Below are 24,600 nucleotides of genomic sequence, written 5' to 3'. Positions count from 1 at the left end.
GCATATCGTACTGTGTATGACTACGTATGTGACAAATAAAATTTGAATTTATTAGTAACATGGAAAGATGAGATAGTTATTTGTGCAATTTCAATGCAATTTAAAGTACTTTATGGAGATCAAAGAATAAAGAATTACACAATAAAGTAAAACGAACATATAAAACCAAAAGAGAGAGGAGTCTGTTGGCCAGGAGGTTCAAACTAGGAACCTTCTTGTTGCGAGGCAACAGTGTTAATCACTGTATCACCGAATCACTAGTCACACATACTGGTAACATGTACATGACTTACGCATTTAGTCTGTCTGCAATATTCTGCCAAGCCATCACTCTGGCTTTATTGATAGCTACAGTATTGCCTTTTTTTGTTATAATATTTTTGTATTCTTCATATAGCTCCTTCAGAAGTATTTGTTCTGCTGCGAAAAAAAGCTGCTCTCGGTTTGCTCTTGTTCTGCGTCATTTTATCTACCACCTAAATATCTCGGGTACGTGCACTAAGTGAGACTATGCAAGTCTGTCTGAAGTAGCCTTGATTAGAAAAGTCTCGTTCTGCGTTAGTGGAATGACTTCAGGCTTAATTGGGAGATGGGGCTAGTTTGAGTCTCACTTTTTCAGTGGAGTCTGACCTTCTTTAGCTACTTTCATAGAATACCCTGAACTAGCTCTAATCTTCCTTCAGGAAATAAGCTTAGTTTATTCAGGAATAAGTGGTACAACACACTCTCAGAAATATTTTTAAAGGTTTTTATTATAAAACAAACTTTTTGGATCTGTTTCTCTTCTTCTCCATCAGCTCCTCCAAACTCGATTGTGAATCCCCGTGAGTCTGTTAATGTGAGACTTAAATGGGATTCACTAATAACAAGTATCGCATAGTAACCTGGGTTAGAAGGCTCGTCCAGCGAGCTGCATCACCAGGTAACGTAAACGATCAGTAGCGAAGCTCCTCTCACCGCCAACGAGGGAGAGTCTTGCGATATTTCAGGTGAGTTTGAGGTTTCAGAGCTTGTACCTGGAAATTAAGCTCTGTGATATGTGCATGTGTGATCCTACAAAAGAAAAGCTTAGTTAGAAGACAAAAATGAAAACAGAATGCATAGTATCTAAATTAGACCATAGAGTACACTACCTGATCACATGGCAAAGATGTAGTTACAGAGGTACAGGAGGGCGGTTGAATTTCATGTGACTCTGGTTATTTAAATTTCTGGGCTCAGGAGGAATTTAATAGTTCCAGAAGTGACCCGACAGCGCCAAAATAGCCCTGTAAAAAAATAAAAACCATTATGCACATTATAAACAGTATACATTCATTTTGTGGTGCTCATAGCAAATAAATAACTGCTTTACGAGAAAAAAAATCATAAATAACGGAAATAAAAATCGCATCAACAAAATGGCTGATTCTTTAGCAGCTTATAGGAAAAGTTCATAAGCTAGCAGCCATTAACATTCATTAACAATCAAGACGTCAAGGGAGGCTTGAGGTTAAAATGACTCATACCTCATGTTGAAGAAACAGCGCTTTCATTTGTCCAGCAGACCAGTACTCCATTGAGTAGGCCAGGAGCTTCATGGACAGCATGTTACCCCTCAGGAAGTTGCCCACGAACACCACTCTCTCTATGTTCTTCAAAGAATAAAGAAAGCAGTAAGCAAGCAGTTTTAAACAAATACCCCCGTTTAAAACAAAAATATACTTGTTGCGCCGGTGGTCACTGAACAGCATGAAGGAAAAGCTTTTACTACTATTGGAATTTGGGTTTTAAATCATGGGAGACACTAGAGAGTAACTGCATTCTGATGCTTGTTAGACATAAAAAACTGTAAGAAACTTTTAATATCTTGACAGAATAGAGGGCAGCGCTGTTTATTAGGGAAAAGCCAGAATTCTGTCTTTGTTCTGGCTATGGATTTGCTCAACATAATGGCAAATTCCTTTAGTAATGCGGTTCGTCCCATTCTGCATCACGTATGTGAATCATATATGAACAGAGCACACAGGCACGGTGTGTGTAAGTCCTGACAAATGTTTACCTCATTCCGGGCACACATCCTGGTGATGGAGCCATTGTTATTGGTGACGGCAACTAATGCTGCTCTGGCCAGATCTTCTTTTGATACTGAATCACGCTGCTCCTTCGAAATCATGTTTCCAAAACTGAAACAAAGATAAATAATTTATCCATAATAAATAAACCCTATTTTTTTCTTCTCTGACATGTCTTGGTTATTCCTGCAGCATCAGGTATCATACAGATTATTGCTGACACCTCTGGGCAGTGGTGGCTTAATGGTTAGGGAAGTGCACTTGTAATTGAAAGATTGCAGGTTTGAATCCCCGATCAACAAGGCATCACTGAGGTACCCTGAGCAAGGTACCGCCCCCAAGCACTGCTACCTGGGCACTGAGTTAGCTGCTCCCTGCTATGTCACATTGTCACATATATATGAGTTAAATGCAGAGGACACATCCCGTTGTTGTGCAGTGGTGTGTCAACACTGATCATTAAATTCTAGGTTTAAACATGACTGAGGGTTATTGCATGCCAGCTGCTTTTCAGATTACTCAGCACCCACCACCTCCAGACATCCTTCCTTGCTGTAGTGACTTTTTACAGTATTACATTGTTTAAGAACAATTTTAAGCCTTGATTCAGGACCGGGGATGCAGGTCATTCTAGGCTGACTTAAATATTATATGACTACATCCTACCTGGAGGCCACAGTCCAGCCTGGGAGACCAAACCTGTCATAGTCTCCCCCATAAATGTCCTGCACAAGCTTGTCCACCCGTGTGCTGTCCCCATGTGAGGCCATCTCCAGTGCTTCCTCAAACGTGGAGCAACCCGTCAGCAGGCAGCACAGTCCATGGTACGTTCCTCCACCAAGACTGAAAGCCAGACAGTTTCAAACTGTTATATCAATATTAGCTTTAGAAGATTTGAAAATTATCATCAGAGCCTAGCTCACCTTGTTCCAGTGACACGTCCAAAATTGTCTCTGCCATGGACTGCCAGAATGCTGACCCCAGATCCAATATTTACAAGAAGGAATGGGAAAGGGTTCTCCAGTTGGAATGGTTTGAGGAACCAAATAGAAACACTCGGAGGGTCCACTGGAGTTCATGAAAAGGACCCCACGGATGACACAATCCAACTCATCCAGTTGCACGAGCTGTAGACCAGCAATCTGAAGGGGTTACGGGGAAAAAAAAGTCATAATAGGATTTGTGATTTCCTCTGGAAATTTCACATTTTCAAAGACAAAGTGAATTGCATTATATTGTAATGAAATGTAACATCAACAGAACTCACCGTTCGGAAATCAGCCTCAAACTTGTGGGCCACACCACCTGTGGCACAGAGTGTGGTATGGAGCCCGGAGAACTGCTTGTCACGGGTCATTTTCAGGAAGGTAGTCAGGTCTTGGGTGGGGAAACGAATAAAATGGAGGTTCCCCATTCGGCCACACAGCTACAGACCCTTCATTTCCAGCTGCACATCCCGGATGCCGGTGGAGCCATAAGCCACATTAGAGGTCAGACAGGAGCGGATGTTCTTCAGGTTCTCCGCTTCTGCCTGTTCCTCCTCTGGTTCGAAGTACACTAGTTTCACAAGGGTCCCACCAATGTCTATTCCGAACCAGGGAAATGCTTTAGCAAGAAAAAAACTAAAGTAATTACAATCCTGTTTGATATGTACAAATCTCATGAATAGAATAACTAAAGACGATTAAACAATTTATCCATCCATCCATTTTCCTGCTTATTCAGCACACTGCTTATTCAGTACCAACTGCAGAGACCACAGCACTTCAAATGACAATAGGAAACGTCACAACATGAACATGAAACACCTAAAAGTCATCAGGTAAAGTTAGGCCGGTAACTGATGATATGAAAACAGCAGTAATCAGGGCAAATGTGGTGTTACTGATTACCTGGCGGTTTAAGTTTCTCTAGGTAATAAACAGCACTTACCCAAGTCAAAGTATCATCACAAATATAAGCAGATGCGAATGGTTTATTTATCTATCTTAAGTCGGTCCGGCTGCCTCGTGCCCATTGCTTCCGGGATAGGCTCCGGACCCCCCACGAGCCAGTAGGATAAGCGGTTTGGAAAATGGATGGATGGATGGAAATTGGTCCGGACCAGCATCTCTTATGTTACATTAAAACGGGAAGCCTGGCAAATAACATGACAAAGGTCTTTGGACGGGAGTGGCGGGGACACTTACATGGCGGCTCCACGGTGCGTACGGCAGGGCTGGGCGATGTGCAGGGGTTGGTTGGCTCCTCTGGTTCTCTGGGCACTGCCATTGTTAAGTGTAAGTGATACATTACTACACATATATTTAATCAAAACGAATTATTATTGTTTGAAGTGTTAATCCATGAAAACAGTATTACTCTTTCAAGTGTGTAGCAAATACGTGTGTAATTTAAAAATGTGTTTTTATCTAAATGTGAAATGCATATATGTTACACATATAGACGATAATTATCCAGGTACCTTCCTGGAGCTCCGCCCTTTTACGGAGTCGCCGCACAAGGTACGCTGTACCGGCTGCTGCAACCACCAGTCCGGTTGCGCAGAGCAAATGGCGCGGCTGGAAATAGCGAAATAAACTGGCCATGACTATCACCTGATGCTTCCTCCAATAACTACTAAGACGAAATGAGAATCGTTTGCCCGGCTGCGGTATTTATTATCTCCCACGTCACACTGGTATTCTAGAACGTATTTTATGTTAACGTCACTGCAACGTAGAGGGGGAAAATGCGTCATCGGGGGCGGAGCTTATGGAAGGGCCAAAGCGTCTTAAACCTTTCATCTAGAAACGGATTATTTCAAGTCTGGAGACTTAAGAAAAGTATGCGTAAAGACGGCGATAATTCACACGATACACACAGCCTGACGACGTTACATTTTTAGCTCTACAAACATGGCGACATTTTGTAACGTGTCTTGATGTAAACAAAGTACGTGATCCTTCAAAATAAAAGGACAATCTTCCACAGTAATTTGTAAATTCTTTCATACCTTCCCAAAATGAAGATAACTGACAGAACTTTGTTTTTGTCTGGACACACTGCACTTTGATGTACTTAGTGAACGGGCCCGGACATAGGCATGGGCAAGGTGGGGCAATGCCCCCCTAAATGCTGTGACTGCCCCCCCAAACGTGAAGGCATGCAAAATTCCGAATTTCATAAAAACTTTAAGTAAAAGGGTCAGAGCGCTCTCTGCTCGCTTTCAAACTAGCTACTGATTGGTAGATGTAGGGAGGGAGTGGCTACTCACTTCATTTGCTTGCTCGTCTCACTTGCTCGTCTCACTTGCTCACAGTCACGGCACGACAGAGCTCAAAACTCAAAAAAAAAGACATCGTTCTAAATCTTTTCTTTCGCGTTCTCTCACCGGAATTATTTAATTACTATAACTCTGTTCTTCTTCTCTATCTTCTCTCTCTTTCTCCTCACTCATTTACAATTTGTTGAAGTGAATCAAGTAACGAGTCGACAATGCACAGATTTCTGGTTGCTAAAGCTAAACCTAGCAGTAGCAGCGGAGCTGCCAGCAGCAGTGCTACGGACTTAGCAGCAGTGGAGACAGAATCATTACCCGGTCCCGGCTCATCGGGTAGTACTGCTTGTGGACTCGCCACAAACCATTGTGCCCGGTCCAGTACCAGTACAAGTTTTTCTAGCTGCACAAGCACCACAGCCCCCGCTGCCCCCACCGTTCGCAGTCCAGTGGCCGCTGCGGATGATGTAGACATAGGCTTGAACACCATAGCACCGTCACAACCCATAGCTCTTGTTTTCCCCAAGCGTAATTTTGGTAAAAATGCACGCTCATTCTGCCCAGGCTGGTATCGCGGGAGACCATGGCTCGAATATTCAGCAAAGCTTGATGCGTGCTTTTGTTTCCCATGTCGTAAATTTGGCGGGAACAATGACTGGGATTTGGTTTTTACAAAACAAGGATTTAATAATTGGAAAACGGCATTGGAAAAGAACAAGGGACTCACAAAGCATGCATCAAGTCAATGCCACATAAAAAATGCAAAAGCATGGTCTGAAATGTCCCAAAGAGAGGCCACAGGGGAAACTATTGGTAATTTATTAGGGCCAACACAAATGGAAAAAAATAGATATTATATAAAAACAATTGGAGAAGTAGTTCAGTTCCTAGCAGTAAATGAACTTCCACTTCGTGGCAGTGTGGAGAGCTCAAATGAAGATGATTTCTCTGCAGGACTGTTCTTAAAAATGGTTGACTACACACTAGCAAAGGACCCCAAATTTAATGAAATAAACAAACATATCCCACTAAATGCAAAATACACCTCTCACAACATACAAAATGAAATTATTGATACTCTGGCCAAAATGGTATTGAAAAAGATCAAAGATAATTATGACAACGCAGATTACGCTGGGTTTTGCATTAAAAGTGATGGAACTAGGGACAGATGCAATGTGGAGAATCTGTCCGTCATGGTTAGATTTGTCTCTAAAGGCATTCCAGAGGAACACCTGATTGGTCTGCTTGACCTCAGTCAGTTAAATGCTGAATTTATTACCACCCAAATTCTTGAGCATCTTTCTGACTCAGGCTATAGAGCAGCTGAAATTATCAGTCAGTGCTATGATGGAGCTGCTGTCATGAGTGGAGTCAGGGGTGGGGTTCAGGCCTTATTGCAAAAGAAGGTAGGAAAGGATATTCCTTATATCCACTGCTATAACCACCAGCTGCACTTGGCAGTGGTCCATGCAATGCAAGCAGAGCCATGTGCAAAAACCTTTTTTGATCTATCAGGATCACTGCACTCATTTTTTCACCGTCATTATGTGTCACAGAACTATAATGTTCCCTCCCTTAAACGACTGTTGGAGATCAGGTGGACAAGCCATCATGATGTGACCAAGTGCCTTGTGGAGAATCAGGATGCTATTATGAGTATCCTGTCAGAAGTTACAGAGGACAGAGCCGCTGCTATTGATATCTGTACAGAAGCATCAGGGTTATTGATAATGTTAAGGAGGCATAATTTCTTTGAAATAGGAAAATTTCTCCTAAAAGTTCTGGGTTCGTTGACGTCTGCAAATGTTATGCTGCAGGCTCATTCTGTTGACCTGTGCTGTGCTTCAGAAGTAGTCAGTGCATCTCTACGGGCTTTGAAGCAGATGAGAGATGAGGAGAGCGAGGCATTAACCAGCATGCCTGCACCAGGTGCTAAAAGAAAGAGAACAATGAGCTCACTGCTCACAGATAGTGTCACTATGTCCACTGTAGGCCATGCAGACGACTCCATGACTCCTTGCCAGGCTCTGAAGAGAGCTCTTCTCAACATTTTGGACATAGCCATTGTAGAGATGGAGACAAGATTCTCCAAAAGTAATCTTGATCTCATGAAAGCAGTTAATTGCCTTCAACCTCAATCTCCCTCTTTTCTGGATGTTGCCATGTTAAGTCCTCTGCAAAAAATGGCGGGAAGTGACAGTGACAAACTTTCCAATGAGATTCTTGTAGCAAAAATAATGTTGGAAAAAGAATTTAAAAAGACTGATGATTATGGCAATGTAGTTTGTAGACCTCTCTACCGTTTGCAAATATCTACACGGTTATAAGAATGCCTTTCCTCAGCTCCATCGCATGTATGTGACCGCCCTTGTGATTGGAATATCATCTGCATCATGCGAGAGCTCTTTCTCCACTTTGTCTCGTGTTCTTACTCCCTTCCGCCGCACTATGCTACATGAAAGAAAAAGAAATTTAGTTATTCTGGCTCACGAGAAGGCCATAACCACAGGCCTAGATATGGATGCATTTGTTAGTCTTTTTGCACAGAAAAGCAGACGACTGATGCTTTAATGATTGTTAAGCCATGCTGTGTACAGAACTAAGAAATAAAAACGACAAAAAATACACAAGAAAATAAAGAAATAAAAAATATATAAATTAAATAAAAGACAAAAAAATGAAAGGAGAGATAGATAGACAGACAGACAATCAGACAAAAGCAGACAGACAGACACATTTAAAAAGTAAAAAAAAAAAAAAAAAATCCAAAAAATAAATGTAAAAAAAAAAAAAAAAAAAGAAAGAAAACACAAATGTAGCCTCAAAAGGGTGCAATGATTGCACCCTTTTTGTGCCAGTCCCAAGCCTGGGTAAATGCAGAGGGTAGAGCATCAAACATAAAACCTGTAAGGCAAATCAAATGAGAAGATAGAGATATGGATAGGGGGACTGATATGACGACAGCATAGTTAGTATAGTTTTCTTTGCATAGATGATTAGAGAAGCTCACACTCGCCCCCCCCAATATTTTACATGCACCCCCTACTGGGGCTGGCTAAATCTGGCCCTGTTAGTGAAGCTGCAGTTATATATCTTAGCCTATATACCGTCCGTTGGGAATGGATTTTTGCCACTGCTTAGAAATTTTAATCACTTCTTGTTATCTACTTAATTGTAATCTTTCCACAATTTCCCTAAATTGACTGGCAACCACCAATACATTGTGCGGTGTATACACCCATGATTTCCTTATATTTCTTATCCAGCGTTTAATATTTCAGTGCAAAATACTCTGTACTTGTGCAAAATATTTGTTCTTTGGCGCCTTAGCATTTAACATTGTCTGAGAGATCTTAAAGTTAACATGGACTTGGTTACAAAGAAAACGGAATATTCTTCTATAGAACATTTAATTATCAATGTGTGCATCAAAAATCCCTCTACGCAATTCGCGCACGGGTGAACCATTAATTAACGTACTAACATGTTCATCGTTTTAATCTGGCTTAAATATAAGTTATAAAAGCCAACATATAAACACATAACCAACGTGTGGTGTTGTAATATTCTTTCATTCAAGAATAAGGTGGACCCCAGACTATGGAGGTATATCCAACTTTATCTCGAGAACACGTTGTCACCTAATGAATACACTTTTTAACAGCCATAGATTCACTCACCCGTGTTTACCTTTGCTCAATATATTAATGTTGCCCCCTACAGTCTGGGCTGATTCTTAATATAACATTCCATCATCTACTACAGCTGTTATTTTGTATTACAGAAAATATATAATCAAGAGTTTCAACCTACATCTCTGTAATGTACTTTACTCTTACTGCGTCGTTCCTCGTGTGTTCAAGTCCTAGGAACAAAATAACATTATACAAACATGAAGTATTACGAAATTTTGCGTATTGTAAAGTAATGAATAATGTGTTATTAGCTAACAAAGCTAGTTGCAATCTGCCAAAATAACAAATAATGTTTAGAAAAATTGACCGGCGTGAGACGATTAAATTCAATTTCACACGGTCTTTTATTGATTAACTGTTGGTTGCCATAGGTCTTCAATGTATTACAGTATGTTCGCGTTAAAGCCACATTCTGCCGATCGCAGGCCGCTCCCTTGTCCATTTGCTCACAGGTGTGGAAGTGAGCGTCAGCCGGAATGGGAGTTTAGACTAAACCATTTTAATGGAGGGTAGGGGTTCTCTAGGTAAAAACTGTCAGGAAAAAAAACGTTAAATTATGTGATGAGAAACATTAATCATTAGTGTTTTTGTCAACTATACATTATAGTTTATGTGATATTATTGAGGAGAACGATTCCGCATCTCAACAATGGAGGGGATGTGTCCCTCCGCCCCCCCTCCAAATCTATGAGTGTTCATCACTTAAGAAAAAGAGGATGTTTAATTTTGACTGTATCTTCCTGTTATCATGATAAAAAAATTAAAATCATATCAGTCGATGTCGATAATTCTCGCAGTGAATGTCAGATTATTTCCAGTTTAAAGACTGCTTTTGCTCCTGAGTGAAAGTCGAAGAAACCAGATGGTTAATTACCAAGCTGAAGCTGGCTTCTTTATTGTCAGAATAGTCAGTGTGACATGCACTTGCCACACAGCGTTTCACAAAGGCAGAAGTTAAACAGGATATTTTAGTCAGCGCTGACTAAACGCACCGCTTGCATACGTCCTAGCTTCTCCAAATTCTCTGTTCATTATATTACTGTCTAGATTTTTCCTTGCTGGAATTATGGAATATTATTTAGCACTATATAACGTAGAATACAAGTATTATGATATTATTAAAAAGTATGCCAAATATCCATGATGTAATCATTACAATGTAAACATACTGTAATGTAATCAACATAATGTAATCAACTGAGTATCTATTTGCACCTTTTGTTAGTCTGAGTTTCTGTTAGCTACTTTATGTTAGTCCTGAATCTATGAATATTCACTTTTATTGACGTATATTTTATTACTATGTTAAAGGACAAATATATTATCAACCTTTTAGTTAGACAATGTGTAAAAGGCTGAAACTGCCTAGGTTTTCTACTCAGGGATTCGCCTGAGTTCACCAGAAGTTCACGGCTGAGCATTTAAAAAAAAACGAAGTGGAGCTGCTCGCGCCACCATTATGTCCAGCCGAGAGACCAAACGGTAAAAGAAATGATGGACAAACTTATCACCTAGGTGTGGATTAAGGGAAAACAATTATTGTGAATGGCTGAAGGAATGATGATGCTTAAGTGACGAGATATTGTTAAATGATAAGAACTTGTATAAAACAGTACTGGACACACTTTTACGTGCCCAGCCTTGGTTGTAACTTCATTGTTGTAATAAAGACTGAATTCTGGATACTGCACAAACGGACCTCTGACTTCTGATTTGGCGGGGAAGGAGAAAAAAACCACGACATAAATTGGCGTCACGAACAGGATCGGAGAAGAGACCTGGGGAGGCGACCACCTGGCGGAGAACAGGGAGACACCCGTCTGCATTTAAGCGGCGCGCCCTAAACATAGGTAACGAAAGGTTTTTATTATTGTTTAGTAGAATAGGGAAATAGAATAGGGAGACGGAGACGGGGGTGTCTCGGGGACATACGCCGCCAGGCAGGGCATCCCGGTAAGGGTACTCGCCGATTAAAAGAACTAAAGATAAGAGAGCTGTTTGTGCAGTGTCCAGTGGGCCCAGTGTGTGTGTGATGTGAGAGAAATCCCTAAAGGAAGGGTCACGTGTGGATATTCCCTCAGAGACAAGCCTTGAAGAAGGGGAAAGTTGACCCTGAGGGCTTGATATACTGTTGCGAGGCGTAGAAGCCTTGAAGGTTTAATAGTGATTTAAAGGTATTGCCCTGAGAGAGGGCCAGTGTTTGTGCTGCAGGTTCTTGGATTAGTGTGAGTCGGAGACATCGCCCTAAGAGAAGGGGGTCTTCTTGTTCTGATAAAGTAAAGGTTGGGTTGCCCTAAGGGAGGGGCCCGTGTGTTTCAAGTTGTGGGGGAAGAATGCTGTTATGTCGTGATGCAAAGATATTGCTAAGTTGCTAAGGAATTGTTTTAAGCAAAGGTTATATTGTGTTGCAAATAAAATATTGGTAAAGTAATAAGGCCAGAAAGAGCCTAAGTATTAGAAGTTGTGTGGATTTTAAAGGTCTGCTGGATCAGACTGGTTTTGTTATGCAGAAGTGGGGAAAATGGTCATATATGCAATTTTGGGTTAAATCAGAGAAAAAGCACATATATTTTTGACGGATAAGTTGAGTGATAAGGTGCATAAAGAAGAAATAAGTACCCCAGAGGTAAAACCGCTTAGGAGACTAAAATTAAAAAGGGATCAATCTAGCAGGGGACTGGATTGAGCATTTGTGCATTTTTATAAAAAATCATTTATAGTAGTGGAAGTGCAGGTAGGTGAGTTTCGAATTTTGACAAATCTCAAAGTAAAGTTTTTGAATAAAATGTGATTAGAAGATTCTACGGACTATAGAGACTAAGTTTAGAGATAAAGGGTATTAAAGCACATCTTTGTGAGAGAACAACAGGTCATAGACAAGAGGTTTTATGACTTCCCATGGAATTAGGGAGTTTAACAGAGAAAGCGTGAGGAGGCTCGTGTGCACGGTGAACAGACAAACGTAAAATCAGGCTGAAAAAAAGAGAGAAGGGAGGCTTTGGTATATGTGTGCTCATAGATAATTGGGTGCAACATTAAGAGTAAGTAGAAAATAATTTAGAGTCAGTGACACTTTAAGGTGAAGTAGGTTCAGTCAGTGAGAAAATTCTTATTAAGGAAAAGAAAGGAAAACAATAGAACACGGGTTGGCTGTGAGGAAATTTGTTAATTTTTATATCAGACAGGAAAACAGCCTACGTGACAGTAGAGTGGAGGAAAGCAGTAAAACGAAGGGCCCAGTAAAGGCAGCAGACACACCAGTACAGCAGTTGGGGAGGGAGCACCCCCTGCTTAAAACAAAGATAGAAAAGATGTCTAAAAAGTGTGAGAATAGAACAAAGGCTCTGGTAACTAAGTGGCCTAAAGGGGGCACATGGGATGTAGCAGTGAGGAGATGGAGACTCTGATAAAGTATCATAAGGCTAATAAGAGCACAGAAAGGCGTAAAAAGAAAAGGCATAAGGAACTGGAGGTTTTGAGGTTGTTTAAAGTAAAGGGAGAAACCTGGAGAAGGGACCAGAAAGCAATGAGAAAGGCACTAAGCGAGAAAGAAGAGATGAGGCAGGAAGGAATATGGCCACCGTCTTATCAAAGGCAGTACCCGTTAGTGGAAGCCCCACCTCCTTCATACAAGAGTCAGTTTCCAGTAATAGATGGGAAGGTAGAATTCAAAGGTGAGGTGACACAGAAGGATGAAGGAAGGGAGCAGAAAGGAACGGCAAGTTGTCTAGATGGATACAGGGAAGTGAGTGCATTGCTGCGGCAGGCCGTGGAAGAAGGACTGCGAGGAAGTGAGCTAATAACAGAAGGCCAGGTATGTGGGTCTGAGAAAAAAGGAAGTGCTAAAAAGGTGGGGTATGGAGTAAGTAGTGGTAGTGATGCAGAAGGGCTGGTGCACCTGCTGGACACCCCTAACCCTCCATTTAAAGGATGGAGTCAGTTTCAGGAGAAGGAGATAGAAACGGAGAGTGAGGAAGGAGTAGAGGATAGAGTAGTGAGAAGCAGGAGGGCTGTAAGGCCCCCCCCCAAGGTACACCAGGTACTCCGATGCTTCCGTTAATGGTGAAAGGAGCACAGACACAGTATGTGCCGTGGGCAGGACAGGATCTGGAGGGCCTGCTTCTCAGACTCCCAGTTCTGGCAGAAGGGGCCGTAAAGTAGATAAAAGCATTAGAGGAGGTAACTATGGGTCGGCTCCTGGCGATAGGGGACATAAAGGCAGTTATGGCTCGCGCTTTGGGGGTGGATGCAATGGAGAGACTGCTGCGAAGCAGTGGCCTGGCAGTGGCGACAGGGACTCCTGTGAATGATGCATGTCCCTTTGATGGTTACCGCGCTAACTTCTGGCACCAGCTGCGATGTTTCCTCCACGGCTGAGTGTGGTTGAAATGAAGGTGGAGCCCATAAAGGAGGGGGAGAGCCCTGCTGCCTATCTGCAAGCTCAAGAAAAGCGGTGGCGCACTGAGACAGAGCAGGACCTGCAGAATCCGGCATTCAGAGGTCTGTACCGGAGGGCACTGCAGGACGCGCTCCCTAAGCCAGTGAGAAGCAGGCTAAGGCAAGTTGTGGGACTTATTACTATGCCTGAGCAGCAGTACCGTGAGCAGCTGATTCATGCTATTGACTTGTGCAGAGAGGAGGAGGACTCTGCTAAAGAGCGTGAGAGGGAACTGACAAAGAAACTGAATCAGATGCAGCTGGAGGAGCTGACCGCTAAAAAGAAAAAAAGTCCAGGCACCAGTGGTTTCTCCGGACCCCAGCCCCCGGGGGCAGCCTGTGGACAGCCAGCAGTCTCCTGTCGCTGGGGTCCCTCAGAACACTAATTGGCCTTCTCTCCCTGATTGGAATAGAGCGAATAGATATGATAGGTGGGGGGGGGGGGTGACCAGAGAGCACCCGATTTCCCACAAATTAGATGATCCCAGTCTATGGGAACACTGGGGAACAGGCCACTTCAGCTAGTGTGCTGGAACTGTAACCAGCCCGGACACACCTCCAGAGTCCGCCCAATTCTACCCTTTCAGGGGGTGAGCCCGAGACGCCCTATGGGCCCGGTTAATCCAGGAGGCTCTGTAGGTCCAATGCCAAATAGAGGCAGGGGTGGCAATCTGCAGTTGCAGAATAACAGACCACGGGGTCCGATCAACCCGTGGGCCCAGGGACGTTTATTCTAGGGGTGCCCAGAGAATCCTAAAGGGAGAATCCTCAGATGCCAATGTTGAGTAAGGGGTCTGAGGCTGAGCCGATGCTGCAGGTTCAAATAAATGGCAAAGTAATACCAATGATGATAGACACTGGAGCCACCTACACTTGTGTAGGACTAAAAGATGCCAGTCATATCCCCCAGTCCGCTGAGAAGGTTAGGACCATAGGATTCTCGGGACAAGTGCAGCCTATTCCTAAATCTGCTCCAGTGGAGATTAAGATAGGCGACAAAAATGTAAATATGCCCATACTAATATCAGAGCACACCCCAGTGAATTTGTTAGGCAGAGATGCTTTGTGTCAGCTGCAGATAGAAATAAAATGTACAGAGGGGGGTGTAGAAGTGCTCAGTGGACAGTACAGCCTTATGCGACGAAATTTGTTGTTCCATAGAGGGCAGTGTAGTTTATATGGGATTGACGATATTACTGGAAAAATTTGGGAAATTTTAGAACAGTGGGGCCCATTTATATAGGAACAATATAGCAATAGGTTAAATTGGACACAGGAAAAACATATTTGTTTATTGCGATGGAGAAAAGTCTGTGATCCTGAAGTAAAGGGTGAGTAGGATCAGCTGATAGAGTCTCTGCCTGGCCGGGAGAAAGAAAGGATGTGCATGATAACAGACGGGATAATATTAGGCCCTGAGGGAGTAGCCATCCCGATACTGAAAACGGGAATAGTGGGAGAATGGTACAACATACCAGTCACGGAGCCCCACATAGCGGTGGCTTTTAATCAGTCCATGCTGGATCTGGATCTATGATGCGGCAAGCAAAGCAGGTGGTTTGGGTGCCGACGGTGCATGAAGGCGTGCAGGCAGCGGCAGGAGAAAAGATGTTGAGGATTCAGGGGAGTGCAAAGGTTGTAGGTGATTTGAAGTTAGACAACAGAGATTCGTGGCTGTGGAGCATGATAGGAGTACAGTGTGATGCAAAAGAAAGTACAGAGGAATGCTGGCAGGAAATGGAAAGAGAAGTGCCTGAGCAGGTGTGGACTGCTCATGATACAGATGTAGCCTAGTAAATTCAGCTAGCCCAGTGGAAATTTATCTTAAACCAGGGTGCACACCACCCTGGAAAAACCAGTACCCCTTGAAACCTGAGGCCGAGGAAGGTATAAGGGAAACAATAAAGGGATTACTGGATTCAGGGGTGTTGTTGCCTACCATTAGCTGCTGCAACACCCCCCTCTTGCCTGTGCCAAAGCAGGAGGTGAAAAGTGGAGGCTGGTACATGATTTGCGTGCAGTAAATGAGGTAGTGGAGGATCAGACAGCAGAAGTTCCCAATCCACACACACTGTTGACAAATGTGCCCCCCAATGCAAAATGGTTTACAGTTGTGGATTTGTGTTCAGTGTTTTTCAGTGTGCCCCTTGCAGAACAGTCACAGTTTCTGTTCGCTTTCACCTACAGGGGTCAGCAGTATACCTACACGAGGATGCCACGGGGATTTAAGCATTCGCTGCATGTTTTTAATCAGGTGCTTAAGGCAGACTTAGATGGACTGAATTTAAAAAGTACAGTGATACAGTATGTGGATGATCTATTGTTGTGTGCTGAAACGCTGGCAGACTGCCACCAAGACTCAGTGCAGTTGCTGAAGGTCTTGGCGAAAGGGGGGCATAAGGTGTCCAAGGCCAAATTGCAGTACTGCCAAGAGCAAGTTACGTACTTGGGGCGTGAGGAAAGCTATAGCAGCAGAACAGCTAAAGGGGATCACTAAGGCTCTGTAGCCTATGACTGTGTCACAGATGCTGACTTTTTTAGGGATGACAGGATTCAGCATGGACTGGATTGAGGACTATGCTGTGAAGGTGGCACCATTGTGGGCACTGATAAGAGGAGGGCCACACTAATTTGAAGGCCTCCTTAATTTGGACAAATGAGGCCTCAGTATCATTTGAATCTATCAAGCAGGAGCTACAGAATGCACCTGCTCTGGGCCTCCCAGACTACAGCAAGCCATTTTATCTGTATGTCGGGAACAGGAAGGACAGCTTTGGGACAGCCCTGCTGACTCAGGACTTGTGTCCTGGCAGACGGAAGCAGCCATTGGCATACTACAGCATGAAGCTGGACAATGTGGCTCAGGGATACCCACCCTGTTTCCAGGGAGTGGTGGCTGCCTATTTAGGCTATGAAAAGGCCACTGCCATCACAATGGGTTATCCAGTGACAATTTATACTTCACATAAGGTGGTGGACCTTAATGACAAAGGCAAATTTGTGTTGACCCCAGCAAGGCAGCTAGCGTACTTTGCATTTCTCTCTTACCCGAATATAACAATAAAGCGCTGCACTACAGTAAACCCTGCAGACAGCATTCCCCTGGAGGATGAGGGGCAGCCACATGAGTGTGTGGCAGAGTCTTTGGTTTACACTAAACTGAGACCAGACTTGGAGAGTTCTCCCATTGAAAATAGCGAGATGGTGTTGTTTGTGGACAGCTCATGTTGGAGAGATGGGGACGCCTTGAAGGCTGGGTTTGCTGTAGTTCAGGCACAGGGTGATGATTTTTACACTCTCGTTTCAGGGCCAGCGGCACAGCCATGTTCCACTCAATTGGCGGAGCTAGGGGCTTTGGCTGAGGCGTGCCGGCGAGGACAACATAAGACGGTTACAATCTACACAGACTCTGCATACGCACACGGTGTATGCCATCTGTTTGGAGCAGTCTGGAAGCAAAGGGGGTTTCGCAAAAGTGATGGCTCCCCCATTCAGCATTATAATCAGATTTTGGAGTTGCTACACACAATGATGCATCCTAAGTGTTTGGCTATTGTTAAGTGTCAGGCCCACCGCAGAGGTCGTGATTTTGTTATTCAAGGAAATGCGGCCGCTGGTGTGGCAGCCAGGGCAGCTGCCCAGGTCAGGACTGCTCATCTTTTGCCTATGGTGACTGTAGAGCCGGACCTTACTGTTTCTGATCTGGTGGCCCTGCAGGAGTGTGCGGGCCCCTATGAGGCCTCTGTGTGGCTAAAAAGGGGGGCCTCTAAGGATGCTAATGGTCTGTATTGCAACCATGAGGGACTTTTGGCTGCACCTCTGTCTCTGGTGAACATTTTGATAACGGATGCGCATGGTCTTGACCATTGCGCAAGGGGGGAGGTGTTAGGGAAAATTACACGACAAGGTTTCTGGGCACCTCAGATGCAAGCAATGGTGGATGCAAGGTTGTCAGAATGTGAGGTGTGCATTAAGAACAATGTATGCAAAGCACCGGAGGGGGGAGCGAGGCTGGGCGACGAGGCCGCGGAGGGGGACCCACAGGCGACGTCCGACCCAGAGGGCCAGGACCCGCAGGCGCCCCCCGAGCCCCAGCGCAGGCAACGGACGGCGAGCCAGGGGGCAGGGCGGGAGGGATCCTAGCCCGGCGTCTGTGTCCCCTCCCCTTATGGGACACGGACAGGAAGCCTCGCGGCCGAGGCCGGGCTCGCCGGGGTGAGGGCACCAGAGTCACCAGCAGGGTCCCCGAGGGGTCCCACTCAAGCTCCTCCACCTCCGAAGAGGGAGGAGCTTCGGTGGAGTCCTCAGGGACCACCTCGGGAACTAGGGCCGAAGGGATTGGAGGGGGATCGGGAGCTGGAGTCACAAAGGAAAGGGGATTAGGAACGGGGCCAGGGACCGGAGCTGCAGGCTGAGGGAGCACCTCGGGCGTGGGCGCTGTAGCTGCAGGCTGGGGGAGTGCCTCGGGCGTGGGCGCTGGAGCTGTTGCAGGTGGAGGGGGCGCCGCTGGAGCTGCTGCAGGCGGAGGGGGCGCCTCGGAAGCTGCTGCAGGCGGAGGGGGCGCTGCAGGATCCGCTGCAGGCTGAGGGAGTTGAGCTGTCTGCTCAGTGGACAGCGGAGGCGGCTGCTCCGGTTGCGCAGGAGGCTGCGTAGGAGGCTGCGCAGGCGGCTGTGCAGGCGGCTGTTCCGGTTGCACAGGGGGCAGCGAAGGCGGCTGCCCGGGCTGCCCTGGAGGCAGTAGAGGCAGCTGCTCGGGTGGTGCAGGCGGCGGGACCGGCAGGTCCCGTGAGGGCAGCATGGGTACGGCCCCTTTAAGACGTCGGGGCACTCACGGAATCGCGTCTCGTACAGGACCGGCCCCCTTATTGGCCAGCCGCTCAGGCCGGAAGTTATACCGCTCCAAGGGAGGCGGTAGCTCCGTGGCGGCGAGGAGCTGAGCTGCGATGGTGACTTCCAGGTCGACCAGGGAGTCCTCTCGTTCCCTGGTCGGAAGAGAAGCGGGGAGGAGCGTACATGCTCCCAGAGCGATCATGGGGGCGGTCGCTGGCTTCCTTTTCTTCTTCCTCCTGGACGTCACGGCGTTCGCGGAGGGTTGCTCCCTCTCCGCTAGAACAGAAGGCGGGGGAGCCACCTCCGCAATGCTGGGTGCGTCCAATCCCAACCTCTTTACCGTCAGTCTTTGGACGAGCTGGTAGAGGTGGGAACGCACTTCCTCCAGGCATTTCCCGTCCCCATAGTCAGCAGGAGGTCGCAGCTATAGGTGGCTAGGTCCATCGCGACGGGGTCCTCCATCACGTCGGGCTGGCTAAGCCAATAGTGGGTCTCATGCAGCAGACCGAGCCGATCGTTCGTGGTCTGCCGCTCAGCCTCTTTGGTTAGTTCTGTCATTCTGTCACCGACGTGTGTGCAGGTAAGGCTCACGGACAGGCAGGCAGGCAAGGAAGCAGGCAAGACAGGCAAGGTACGGGGAAAACGGGGATTTAATAATACTACGGGGAGCAGGAAACATCAGACGCCAACTAACATCAATGACAGACAATGGGAACAGGTCAGACCAGGACTTAAATACACAGGACTTAATCAAAATAACTAGACACAGCTGGGTACAATCGGGAACGAACACGTGGGTAAGCAGGGGGGCATAACACACACGAGGAGCGGACGGGCCGGGCATCACAGAAGGATCCAATGTATACAGTATATAGATGCGATTGGCCAGCCGAGGGGCATTCCAGAGAAATATAAGGCGAGAAGTGAGATAGCTGCTGATTTCGAATGAATATTTATTTGGCCTACTCCTAACAAAAATGTGGAATGGATAAATTATTTGTACTATAATCAGCAGAGGTTTACCAACTATACTCAGGAGGCACTCGCATCTCTGGGGGAGCAGCTTCAGGCCACCAGTCTGATGACCTGTCAGAACAGGATGGCCCTGGATTGGCTCCTGGCAGAAAAAGGGGGAGTGTGTGTGCTGTTTGGGGATCAGTGCTGTACGTTTATTCCTAATAATACAGCCCCGGATGGTTCCTTTACTGAGGCTATGAGAAAGTTGCAGGGGTTACAGGATGAGATGGCAAGTAATGCAGGACAACATGACGGGTTGTTTGACTGGTGGTATGATATGTGGGGAAATTGGCAGCAAGCCCTTATGAAAGCACTCTGTGTGGGTGCTGTGCTCATTTTTGCTCTGCTACTAATCTTTTGTTGTGTAGTTCCTCTTGTTCGCTCCCTAGTGGGGAGAGCACTGTCCCGGCAGGTGACTATAGCTGCAATGTCTAGAGTGGTGGGAGGACCGTTTGGAGCGGCATCCTCCTGGACCAACACGGAAACGGATGGCGACATAGACACCTTGGATGCAGTCCTGTCCATAGCTGAAGTTCGGCCGTTCCGTGTGTGAATACTCCGAGCAGGAGACCTGCAGCATGCCTGCCTCCCACGACATCTGGGATTTTTTTCTGATTAGGACAGACTGTCCGTTATAATTGTCTGCAATGTTATTAGTTAACCTTTTACTTATCTTTGTATTACATATATCTGTTTTTGTATTGGGTTTGTAATAGATTTTGTAGTCCTGCTGTATATGCAATATATCCAGGGGAGGTCATTGTATGGCGATCCTCCCCTCCCTTCCTGATGTACCCCCTGTGCTGCTGTTGGTTGATTCTCAGTGTTAGTAGTTTGTGAGCCATGCCTGCCATGGACCCCGAAGGGGGGCCGTGCCTGTGGCGGACTGGGAGTGGAATTTCCCTAGGCTGGATGGACAGGATTATGTGTGGGACTCCTTGGAGTCCCAAAGGGGGGAAATATATGGAATATTATTTAGCACTATATAACGTAGAATACAAGTATTATGATATTATTAAAAAGTATGCCAAATATCCATGGTGTAATCATTACAATGTAAACATTATAATGTAATCAACACAATGTAATCAACTGAGTATGTATTGCACCTTTTGTTTCTGTTAGCTACTTTATGTTAGTCCTGAACCTATGAATATTCACTTTTATTAACGTATATTTTAACACTATGTTAAAGGACAAATACACTGCGTTCCAAATTATTATGCAAAAAGTGTTTAGGAGTGATAAGGTAAGATTTTTTTTGTTTGTCAGTTGAACTCATGGATGGTGATATGTGTCGGAGCTCTTTATATCACTGAAAGCAGTTGCAGACACCTGTGCTAATTAGTTTGGCAGGTGTGTCCAATTAAAGGCAACACTACTTAAGAAGGCTGTCCCACATTATTAAGCAGCCTACATTTTCAACCAAAATGGGAAAGAAAAAGGACCTGTCGGCTGCTGAGAAGCAACAAATTGTTGAGTGTTTAGGTCAAGGCATGACAACAATCAACATTGCCAAGACATTTCATCGCGATCATCGCACAATCAAGAAGTATGTAGCTGATTCAGAGCACACACGTGTGTGTGCTGATAAGGGAAAAGAGCAGCTGCAAAAATGCCTTGTCTTAGCAGCAGACAAGTTTTTGAAGCTGCTGGTGCCTCCAACGTGCCCCGAACAACAAGATGCAGGGTCCTCCAGAGGTTTGCAGCTGTGTGCGTAAGCCATCCTTTCTACCTCCCCTATCCACTGCACACAAGCAGAAACGGCTTCAGTGGGCCAAACAATACATGAAGACTGACTTCAAAACTGTTTTGTTCACCGATGAGTGCCATGCAACCCTCGATGGCCCAGATGGATGGAGTGGTGGATGGCTGGTTGATGGCCACCCCATGCAAACAAGGCTACGGCGCCAACAAGGAGGAGGTGGAGTAATGTTTTGGGCTGGAATCATGGGGAGAGAGATTGTCGGCCCCTTTAGGATCCCTGACGGGGTAAAAATGACATCCATAAAGTATGTGGAGTTTCTCAAAGCGCAGTTCCTGCCATGGTTCAAAAAGAAGAACCGTGCATTCCGCAGCAAGATCATTTTCATGCATGATAATGCACCGTCTCATGCTGCAAAGAACACATCTGCATCTCTGGCTGCTATGGGCATAAAAGGGGACAAACTTATGGCGTGGCCCTCATCCTCCCCTGACCTCAACCCTATTGTGAACCTCTGGAGCATCATCAAAAGGAGGGTCTATGATGGTGGGAGGCAGTTCACATCTAAGCAACAGCTCTGGAAGGCTATTCTGTCCTCATGCAAACCAATTGAAGCAGATACCATCCAAAACCTGACAAATTCAATGGATGGGAGAGTTCAGAAGCTCCTTTCTAACAAGGGGTCCTATGTGCAAATGCAACATCACCTATAATAAAGTTTTGACTTGAATACTGTTTGATTTCAGTTTGTAATAACCTGCTAATGCTTATAATTTCACAACTGACCATTTTTTGTTCTTTATAAAAATGAAAAGTTTGGAAACTCTGTTGTGCATAATAATTTGGAACGTGCATTTTGAGTGTTTTATTTTTTAAAAAATATACTGTTATCGTTGGGCAGTTTGTTCAAAAACCTTTCAATTGTACTCTAATAGTTGATGACTGAAATTACAATGACTGCAATTCATATAGGTAATTTGGAAAATTTAAGAAAAACATGTTTTGCATAGGGGCGGCATGGTGGTGCAGTGGTTAGCACTGTTGCCTCACACCTCTGGGACCCGGGTTCAAATCTCCACCTGGGTCACATGTGTGCGGAGTTTGCATGTTCTCCCCATGTCGTCGTGGGGTTTCCTCCGGGTACTCCGGTTTCCCCCCACAGTCCAAAAACATGCTGAGGCTAATTGGACTTGCTAACTTGCCCGTAGGAATGCATGTGAGAGTGAATGGTGTGTGAGTGTGCCCTGCGATGGGCTGGCCCCCCATCCTTGGTTGTTCCCAGCCTGGTGCCCATTGCTTCCGGGATAGGCTCCGGGCCCCCCGCGACCCAATAGGATAAGCGGTTTGGAAAATGGATAGATGGATGGATGTTTTGCATAATAATTTGGAACGCAATGTATATTATCAACCTTTTAGTTAGACAATGTGTAAAAGGCTGAAACTGCCAAGGTTTACTACTGAAGGAAGGGATTCGCCTGAGTTCACCAGAAGTTCACGGCTGAGCATTTTTAAAAAACCAAGTGGAGCTGCTCACGCCACCATTATGTTCAGCCGAGAGACCAAACGGTAAAAGAAATGATGGATAAATTTATCACCTAGGGGTGTGGATTAAGGGAAAAAACAATTATTGTGAATGGCTGAAGGAATGATGATGCTTAAGTGACGAGATATTGTTAAATGATAAGAACTTGTATAAAAATTGGTGTAAAACAGTACTGGACACACTTTTACGTGTCCGGCCTTGATTGTAACTTCATTGTTGCAATAAAGACTGAATTCCTGAGAGGTAACATGCTGTCCATGAAGCTCCTGGCCTACTCAATGGAGTACTGGTCTGCTGGACAAATGAAAGCGCTGTTTCTTCAACATGAGGTATGAGTCATTTTAACCTCAAGCCTCCCTTGACGTCTTGAATGTTAATGAATGTTAATGGCTGCTAGCTTATGAACTTTTCCTATAAGCTGCTAAAGAATCAGCCATTTTGTTGATGCGATTTTTATTTCCGTTATTTATGATTTTTTTTCTCGTAAAGCAGTTATTTATTTGCTATGAGCACCACAAAATGAATGTATACTGTTTATAATGTGCATAATGGTTTTTATTTTTTTACAGGGCTACTTTGGCGCTGTCGGGTCACTTCTGGAACTATTAAATTCCTCCTGAGCCCAGAAATTTAAATAACCAGAGTCACATGAAATTCAACCGCCCTCCTGTACCTCTGTAACTACATCTTTGCCATGTGATCAGGTAGTGTACTCTATGGTCTAATTTAGATACTATGCATTCTGTTTTCATTTTTGTCTTCTAACTAAGCTTTTCTTTTGTAGGATCACACATGCACATATCACAGAGCTTAATTTCCAGGTACAAGCTCTGAAACCTCAAACTCACCTGAAATATCGCAAGACTCTCCCTCGTCGGCGGTGAGAGGAGCTTCGCTACTGATCGTTTACGTTACCTGGTGATGCAGCTCGCTGGACGAGCCTTCTAACCCAGGTTACTATGCGATACTTGTTATTAGTGAATCCCATTTAAGTCTCACATTAACAGACTCACGGGGATTCACAATCGAGTTTGGAGGAGCTGATGGAGAAGAAGAGAAACAGATCCAAAAAGTTTGTTTTATAATAAAAACCTTTAAAAATATTTCTGAGAGTGTGTTGTACCACTTATTCCTGAATAAACTAAGCTTATTTCCTGAAGGAAGATTAGAGCTAGTTCAGGGTATTCTATGAAAGTAGCTAAAGAAGGTCAGACTCCACTGAAAAAGTGAGACTCAAACTAGCCCCATCTCCCAATTAAGCCTGAAGTCATTCCACTAACGCAGAACGAGACTTTTCTAATCAAGGCTACTTCAGACAGACTTGCATAGTCTCACTTAGTGCACGTACCCGAGATATTTAGGTGGTAGATAAAATGACGCAGAACAAGAGCAAACCGAGAGCAGCTTTTTTTCGCAGCAGAACAAATACTTCTGAAGGAGCTATATGAAGAATACAAAAATATTATAACAAAAAAAGGCAATACTGTAGCTATCAATAAAGCCAGAGTGATGGCTTGGCAGAATATTGCAGACAGACTAAATGCGTAAGTCATGTACATGTTACCAGTATGTGTGACTAGTGATTCGGTGATACAGTGATTAACACTGTTGCCTCGCAACAAGAAGGTTCCTAGTTTGAACCTCCTGGCCAACAGACTCCTCTCTCTTTTGGTTTTATATGTTCGTTTTACTTTATTGTGTAATTCTTTATTCTTTGATCTCCATAAAGTACTTTAAATTGCATTGAAATTGCACAAATAACTATCTCATCTTTCCATGTTACTAATAAATTCAAATTTTATTTGTCACATACGTAGTCATACACAGTACGAAATGCAGTGAAATGCTTATATAACTGCTCCTGACATAAAAATAAAAGACTATGAATAGGAATAGGAAATAAATATGAAAATTAAAATAAAAGGTGGGGCGGCATGGTGGTGCAGTGGTTAGCACTGTCGCCTCACACCTCTGGGACCTGGGTTCGAGTCTCCGCCTGGGTCACATGTGTGTGGAGTTTGCATGTTCTCCCCGTGTCATCGTGGGGTTTCCTCCGG

At 44.8% G+C, this 24,600-nt stretch overlaps 2 long non-coding RNA genes and 1 pseudogene across 2 annotated transcripts; 1 reads left to right on the top strand and 2 right to left on the bottom strand.

Annotated features, from left to right (window-relative positions):
• Positions 1-1,217: 1,217 nt before the first annotated feature.
• LOC125723241 (pantothenate kinase 3-like) lies at positions 1,218-4,710 on the bottom strand (annotated as a pseudogene).
• A 1,408-nt stretch (positions 4,711-6,118) lies between these two features.
• LOC125723249 (uncharacterized) lies at positions 6,119-7,941 on the bottom strand. The gene is made up of 2 exons (XR_007386832.1): positions 7,617-7,941; positions 6,119-7,490 (listed from the first exon to the last, which is right to left on the bottom strand). It is a non-coding gene; the product is annotated as an uncharacterized LOC125723249 (long non-coding RNA).
• Positions 7,942-23,004: 15,063 nt separating this feature from the next.
• On the top strand, positions 23,005-23,646 carry LOC125723246 (uncharacterized). Its single transcript, XR_007386827.1, has 2 exons — positions 23,005-23,247; positions 23,328-23,646. It is a non-coding gene; the product is annotated as an uncharacterized LOC125723246 (long non-coding RNA).
• Positions 23,647-24,600: the final 954 nt, after the last annotated feature.

Source organism: Brienomyrus brachyistius, unplaced genomic scaffold (assembly GCF_023856365.1).
Source record: "Brienomyrus brachyistius isolate T26 unplaced genomic scaffold, BBRACH_0.4 scaffold46, whole genome shotgun sequence".
Lineage (NCBI taxonomy): Eukaryota > Metazoa > Chordata > Actinopteri > Osteoglossiformes > Mormyridae > Brienomyrus > Brienomyrus brachyistius.
Note: the sequence above shows the minus strand (reverse complement) of the source record. Positions and strands in the feature narration are given on the sequence as shown.